This window comes from Formica exsecta, unplaced genomic scaffold (assembly GCF_003651465.1).
Source record: "Formica exsecta isolate Colony F162 unplaced genomic scaffold, ASM365146v1 scaffold421, whole genome shotgun sequence".
In the NCBI taxonomy this organism is placed as follows: domain Eukaryota; kingdom Metazoa; phylum Arthropoda; class Insecta; order Hymenoptera; family Formicidae; genus Formica; species Formica exsecta.
This window is the reverse complement of record NW_021851451.1, coordinates 937,037-944,913: the sequence shown is the minus strand read 5'-3', so window position 1 is coordinate 944,913 and position 7,877 is coordinate 937,037. Positions and strand designations below refer to the sequence as shown.

The 7,877-nt window shown below is 38.2% G+C and overlaps 1 protein-coding gene and 1 long non-coding RNA gene across 2 annotated transcripts in view; both read right to left on the bottom strand.

Moving 5' to 3' along the window:
- Nucleotides 1–7,877, bottom strand: part of LOC115240204 (neo-calmodulin-like) — a 52,014-nt gene that overhangs the window by 38,864 nt on the left and 5,273 nt on the right. The window lies entirely within an intron of this gene.
- Nucleotides 5,141–7,850, bottom strand: LOC115240207. The gene is made up of 2 exons (XR_003884750.1): nucleotides 7,184–7,850; nucleotides 5,141–5,493 (listed from the first exon to the last, which is right to left on the bottom strand). It is a non-coding gene; the product is annotated as an uncharacterized LOC115240207 (long non-coding RNA).

Below are 7,877 nucleotides of genomic sequence, written 5' to 3'. Positions count from 1 at the left end.
TTTCTCGCGTCCTTTTACTCGTCGAAAGTGAATTCCGCGAGTGAACGAATATCGGGAGTGCCGAATCGAATAACGGGCGATTATTTCGGTGCATTTATTAGTTCGCGCAACCGCGACATGTGTCTTTCGTTATTCGTAAGCGATATCCGTGATTTATCTGCCGAGATATTGCAAATGGCGGGATTCGAAAATTTCAATTTTGCATCTCGCGAGTAAATAAATTAATTATCGCTATTTATAACGCGTAATTTTGTGCGACCGGCTTCCGAAACGTACTTTTATCGGGATGTCCGCGTTTCTAAGAAATTCTTTTTAGATTATTTGTAATTATTACAGGTGCATTAACGTGATCGAATTACGCTCGCTCTGTTTTTCGCATTGTTCAACCATCGAAAGTGATTTTCGCGTGTAAACGAGTGTCCGAAATGCCGATCTGACTGACGACTTATAGTTTTGACGCATCGATTGATCCGTAAGCGCGATTAACGCGTCTTTCGATATATTTAGAAGCAACGACGAAATTATTTGCCGCCATATATAATAATAATCTCGCGCCACGTTACCATGGTAACGCGCGAGTAACGCGCGGGAAATACAGTGACTGAAGTACGTCGCGTTTTACATTTCGTGTTTAAACTCATACGTTATTGTGAAAACTGATCGAAGTCTCAGAAGCGTCGCTCGATCTCCGTTCTTGTCTTTGTTTATATCATAAATGTTTATTGTACCCGGCTTTATTTGTGTAAGAGACGCGCTCTCGTCGCGATGTACATTCCTTCCCCCACTCTGCCTACCTATCTCTGCCCAAAATTTTTATAATATTCCGTAATCTTTTCAGTCATAGTCGTGCGCAGGTCATGGTTGTGTCTTGTCTCTCGCGTCTTTCTATCCGCAAAGTGAATTTCGCGTGTGAATAGAGAGAGAGAGAGAGAGAGAGAGAGAGAGAGAGAGAGAGAGAGAGAGAGAGAGAGAGAGAGAGAGAGAGAGAGAGAGAGAGAGAGAGAGAGAGAGAGAGAGAGAGAGAGAGAGAGAGAGAGAGAGAGAGAGAGAGAGAGAGAGAGAGAGAGAGAGAGAGAGAGAGAGAGAGAGAGAGAGAGAGAGAGAGAGAGAGAGAGAGAGAGAGAGAGAGAGAGAGAGAGAGAGAGAGAGAGAGAGAGAGAGAGAGAGAGAGAGAGAGAGAGAGAGAGAGAGAGAGAGAGAGAGAGAGAGAGAGAGAGAGAGAGAGAGAGAGAGAGAGAGAGAGAGAGAGAGAGAGAGAGAGAGAGAGAGAGAGAGAGAGAGAGAGAGAGAGAGAGAGAGAGAGAGAGAGAGAGAGAGAGAGAGAGAGAGAGAGAGAGAGAGAGAGAGAGAGAGAGAGAGAGAGAGAGAGAGAGAGAGAGAGAGAGAGAGAGAGAGAGAGAGAGAGAGAGAGAGAGAGAGAGAGAGAGAGAGAGAGAGAGAGAGAGAGAGAGAGAGAGAGAGAGAGAGAGAGAGAGAGAGAGAGAGAGAGAGAGAGAGAGAGAGAGAGAGAGAGAGAGAGAGAGAGAGAGAGAGAGAGAGAGAGAGAGAGAGAGAGAGAGAGAGAGAGAGAGAGAGAGAGAGAGAGAGAGAGAGAGAGAGAGAGAGAGAGAGAGAGAGAGAGAGAGAGAGAGAGAGAGAGAGAGAGAGAGAGAGAGAGAGAGAGAGAGAGAGAGAGAGAGAGAGAGAGAGAGAGAGAGAGAGAGAGAGAGAGAGAGAGAGAGAGAGAGAGAGAGAGAGAGAGAGAGAGAGAGAGAGAGAGAGAGAGAGAGAGAGAGAGAGAGAGAGAGAGAGAGAGAGAGAGAGAGAGAGAGAGAGAGAGAGAGAGAGACAGACAGACAGACAGACAGACAGAGAGAAAGAAAAAAAGAGAGAGAGAGAGAGAGAGAAAGAGAGAAAGCATGCTAGTTTACAACGCCGGAATAATTTTTGCCGCCATATATAATAATAATCTCGCGCCACGTTACCATGGTAACGCGCGGGAAACTCGGTAAATAAAATACGTCGCGTTTCACGCCCCCCACCCCCCCCGCGTTCCGTGTTTTAATTCGTTGTACTCTCGCGTTGTGTTCAGAAATGGTGTTTATTCAATTATCGTTTATCGTAAAAATTGATCGAGATTACAGAAATATTGCTCGAGTCTCGCTTTCTTGTCTTTACGAAGAATTATTGCGCCGTCTTTTTTTGGAAGAGTCGCGCTTGCATCGCGACGCGGTTTCTCTCCTCGCGCCACCTACCCTAAGCCCTCCCTAAATATTTCGAAATAACTGTTACAGTCGCATTAGAGTACGAGTTCGCGGCGGAGTCGCGTTCGCTCCGTGTTTCTCGCGTCCTTTTACTCGTCGAAAGTGAATTCCGCGAGTGAACGAATATCGGGAGTGCCGAATCGAATAACGGGCGATTATTTCGGTGCATTTATTAGTTCGCGCAACCGCGACATGTGTCTTTCGTTATTCGTAAGCGATATCCGTGATTTATCTGCCGAGATATTGCAAATGGCGGGATTCGAAAATTTCAATTTTGCATCTCGCGAGTAAATAAATTAATTATCGCTATTTATAACGCGTAATTTTGTGCGACCGGCTTCCGAAACGTACTTTTATCGGGATGTCCGCGTTTCTAAGAAATTCTTTTTAGATTATTTGTAATTATTACAGGTGCATTAACGTGATCGAATTACGCTCGCTCTGTTTTTCGCATTGTTCAACCATCGAAAGTGATTTTCGCGTGTAAACGAGTGTCCGAAATGCCGATCTGACTGACGACTTATAGTTTTGACGCATCGATTGATCCGTAAGCGCGATTAACGCGTCTTTCGATATATTTAGAAGCAACGACGAAATTATTTGCCGCCATATATAATAATAATCTCGCGCCACGTTACCATGGTAACGCGCGGGAAATACAGTGATTGAAGTACGTCGCGTTTTACGTTTCGTGTTTAAATTTATGGTATTCTCGCTGCGTCTAGAAGTGATTTTTATTAAATGATCGTTCACATACGTTATTGTGAAAACTGATCGAGATCTTAGAAGCGTCGCCCGATCTCCGTTCTTGTCTGTGTTTATATCATAAATGTTTATTGTACCCGGCTTTATTTGTGTAAGAGACGCGCTCTCGTCGCGATGTACATTCCTTCCCCCACTCTGCCTACCTATCTCTGCCCAAAATTTTTATAATATTCCGTAATCTTTTCAGTCATAGTCGTGCGCAGGTCATGGTTGTGTCTTGTCTCTCGCGTCTTTCTATCCGCAAAGTGAATTTCGCGTGTGAATAAGTATCGGGAGTGTCGAATTAAACAACGGGCGATTATTTCGGTGCATTTAATTGTCCGCGCAACCGCGACATGTGTCTTTCGATATTCGTAAGCGATATCCGTGATTTATCTGCCGAGACATTGCAAATGGCGGGATTCGAAAGTTTCAATTTTGCGGCTCGCGAGTAAATAAATTAATTATCGCTATTTATAACGCGTAATTTTTTGCAACCGGCTTTCGAAACGTACATTTATCGGGATGTCTGTGTTTCTAAGAAATTCTTTTTAGATTATTTGTAATTATTACAGGTGCATTAACGTGATCGAATTACGCTCGCTCTGTTTTTCGCATTGTTCAACCATCGAAAGTGATTTTCGCGTGTGAACGAGTGTTCGAAATGCCGATCCGAGTAACGGCTTATAGTTTTGACGCATCGATTGATCCGTAAGCGCGATTAACGCGTCTTTCGATATATTTAGAAGCAACGACGAAATTATTTGCCGCCATATATAATAATAATCTCGCGCCACGTTACCATGGTAACGCGCGAGTAACGCGCGGGAAATACAGTGACTGAAGTACGTCGCGTTTTACATTTCGTGTTTAAACTCATACGTTATTGTGAAAACTGATCGAAGTCTCAGAAGCGTCGCTCGATCTCCGTTCTTGTCTTTGTTTATATCATAAATGTTTATTGTACCCGGCTTTATTTATGTAAGAGACGCGCTCTCGTCGCGACGAATATTCCTTCCCTCACTCTGCCTACCTATCTCTGCTCAAAATTTTTATAAATATTCCGTAACCTTTTCAGTCATAGTCGTGCGCAGGTTATGGTTGAGTTTTGTCTCTCGCGTCTTTCTATCCGCAAAGTGAATTTCGCGTGTGAATAAATGTCGGGAGTGCCGAATTAAATAACGGGCGAATCTCAGTACCTCTATTAATTCGCACGATTTGTTTAAAGTTTAATTTCATCGTACTCTTGCTGTGTTTAAGAATGATTTTTATTGAATGATCGTGTGTTACCAAATGGGTATATAACCAAACATGCCGTGTAAGTGACTGAAATCAAGGAGCAAAACGGAGTGAAACAGTGACCAGAGAGAACAAGAAGTGAGATATGCAGTGACGACGCATCGACTGGGGTGAGTCAATGATTCATTTTACTTACATGGTTGTTGATTTATTGGCTACGATTTCAAATATTCGATAAATATCATTGCGGCTTAGTCTTTCATGTGATACTTTTGATATTGCAAGATTTTTATTATTTTATACATTATTATTAAAATTATTATTTCGTATTTTTTTTTATTTTTTCTTTTTTATTCTCAAAGTATACGTTTTTCATATATATACGCGATTACATATATAAATAATAGATTTTGATTATTTTTATTTTATAATTAATTAAAGACAAAGGCTTTTTTCATATAAAAATGCATAGTTAAAAAATATGAACTTGGAGATTTATTATTATTATCTCTGATCATGATTGCCAGTCTTCACGTAATTGTCTGATAAATATTAAAATAATAGTCAAAACAGCGAGAATTGTGAATTACTGTAATTATTAATGCATCAATAATTAAATATTGTTATTGAATTTCGTCATTAAAAATTCCTAGATAATCAACAAACTTGTACATCAACATATTCTCCAATTTTTTTTGAAATCCGAAATTCGCACGCTCTTTATGCGCTTCAAAAAAAAATTTTTGAGTTTGCATGCTACTACTGATTCATAAGCTAACTCGTTGATACATAATTAGTCCAATAAAATACGTAATATATAACATGTTTATCGCGGGACCGATATATAAGAGCGAAGTTGTCATACCCACCTGTTGATGCTTAAGAAAGATAAGAAATAAAGAGATTGCGCGAGAGAGATATAAAATATTTTTAATTGTAAGAATAACATCGAAACGATCGAATATACAGACAGACAGACATAGATGAACAGAGAGGCCGTGAGTAGTCGCGGTCCTGGAATATGCATCCGCGAGTAGTACGACAATAACGTAGTACCGACGTATATACCGGGTGACACGCGCGTCGGTAACTCGTTCACGACTCGGACGGATTCTCGCTCGTGTTCACGCTTATACCGACTGACGCGGTAACATCGAGGAACTTCTTTCGTAGAACGACATCACAGCATCCGGGAAAGCTTTCAAGGAGGAAAAAGCTTTGACTTACCGACCGCTTGCGAAAGCTTTGCGCTGTGCAATGCACTTACCTACAAAAGAAAGAAAAAGACACGCATTAGAGACAGGTTTTTTTTTAGTATACTATCGATATATACCGTCGATTACGATATATAATTTAAAGGCGATTAAAATTATCAGTGCTTTTCAAACGTATTCGGTTCAGAATAATGTTTGCTAAATTTGCAGCATCGCTTTTGCATTTTTTTGCATGTATGATACTTTTTCCACGCTTTTGTATAAATAAAATAAATAATAATAATATGAATAAATAGAAGAAAAATAAAGGGAATAAATAAACAAATTTAAATACAGAACAAAAATATATAATATAACGTGTATTTGGAAAATAATGTTTGATTGTTTTAAATATTTTAATTGTTTTAATTATGCATTAATATCTAGGCAACGAAGTTTTAAAGGATGCACAGTTTGAAAAACAACGCTCGAAAGAAAAAATAATTCAAAGTAATAATCCAAATAGAGAGATAATCGGTAAGCGATGCCGTAAACAAGGCCGTGCATATTATTTGAGCTTCGAAAATGTGTGTGTGTGTGTGTGTATTCTAAGAATAACTATTAAAAACAATTATTAATAAAGACCAAGGAAAAAATATTTTTAACTAAATTATAGTAACTACTCAATGATTTGATATTATTTATTGATTACATAGAACTCATTTAATTATAGAAATAGAATAGGATTGCATCCTTTATAATAAAAAAAATATTAAAATATTTTTGAAAGAGAAAGAACAAGTTTTTAATTTTAGATGTAAATAAGAATGTGTTAGATTTTGTATATATTAAAATATAAAAAGTATCATACAGAGCACGGTTCTGTATGTAAATGATGGAACATGCTAAAATATTTTTAATTATACGAATACTACTTTTACGAATATTTTTTTTTTTTTTTTAGTTTCATGCATCCTAAAATATCGTTCATGCGCGATTACTACAAACTACAGAGGCTAGATATAAGATATCACATACGAATTTAATCAAAAGTTACAGAATAGAGAAATACTTCCAACTTTACAATTTTCTCTAAATCAGTTATAACACACAGTTCAGTGTTTCTCAATTTTTATTATAATTAAAAAGAGAGTCAATGTGTATTTGCAATTTTTTTTATGACATCTTACGATGTAAAGAAAAGCTTGAAAAAAAATGTGCCTTTATACTGCGGAAGTTGAGTAACACTGATCCATAACTTCAAAGGTCGACCCTGGCACTACCTACTTTTTTCTAAATAATTTACTTAGCGCGATTAAGGCGATTACACTACATATAGGCTGTTCCGCGTGCACCCGAGGTCTTTTATTTATATCGCCGCATTTAACATAGGCGGGTATACATTAGGTTAATAAGATGCATTACGGCGATCTATATCGAGTTTTCGTCATGACAAATGAGACAAATAAAAATACGAAATGTCCTAGACTCACAGCTTTTTACAGATGTGATATAACGAACGTATATAAGCGGATTAATCGAGTCTCATTAAATTCGGTGAACGATTACGCTAACGAGATAATTCTCTGAACAATCGAACAGAGTTTAGTTGCTCGATAACGAAGGGATTTTACGGAGGCTATGATCTAGTATACGCTAATAAGAGCAGCGAATAACGGCTTTCTAAGGCTTAAGATCTAATCTAGCGTAGCCTAAGCTATACTGTAACAAACGACCCAAGCTTTTTCTTAACTTTAAAGATACCTGCACGACCGTCGGTCCGCGATGCGCCTGTACAATAGAAAACAAATACGTTACATACGGTTGAATAAATATAAGAGAAACGAAGTATCGCTGAATCATCTACAAAACAATTTCGAGTATCATGCGATCAATCAAATATAACGCGATCGGTATATTTTAGATTATTATTATATTATTTAATTACACATTTATTAGCCTTATATTAATATTCATTATAATATAATTTCTAATGTAATTTCTTTAAATAGAGAGACGCGCGCGCGCTACATTTTGGTTACATTTTCGGACAGTGAATTTTATTTTATGTAATATATGTGTAATATATGACATTTATTGTTCTAACAAACTGAAAATCGTACGATTAAGACATGATAATCATACTTTTATGACAAGATGCACGCGATTGCAAAATGTTGGCTATTAGCATCTGATAGCAAGTCGCAAATGCGAGCCATTTACTATATAGCGTCCGTTGTAGGCCTAGCAACAGGTGGGCTGTTATCCTTTAGGCCAGTCCACACTTTAGGCCAGAAACACTTTCTCTCTGTATGTGAAAGGAAGGCATTCAAAACTACTGCAATTGTCAATAATAAAGAATGAGAGAGTAATTCCTCAGATGGAAACTTTCTCGTCGCTTGTAACATAGTCACAAGACAAATCGTAGCCAATAATTCAACTTTCACAAAAAAAAAAA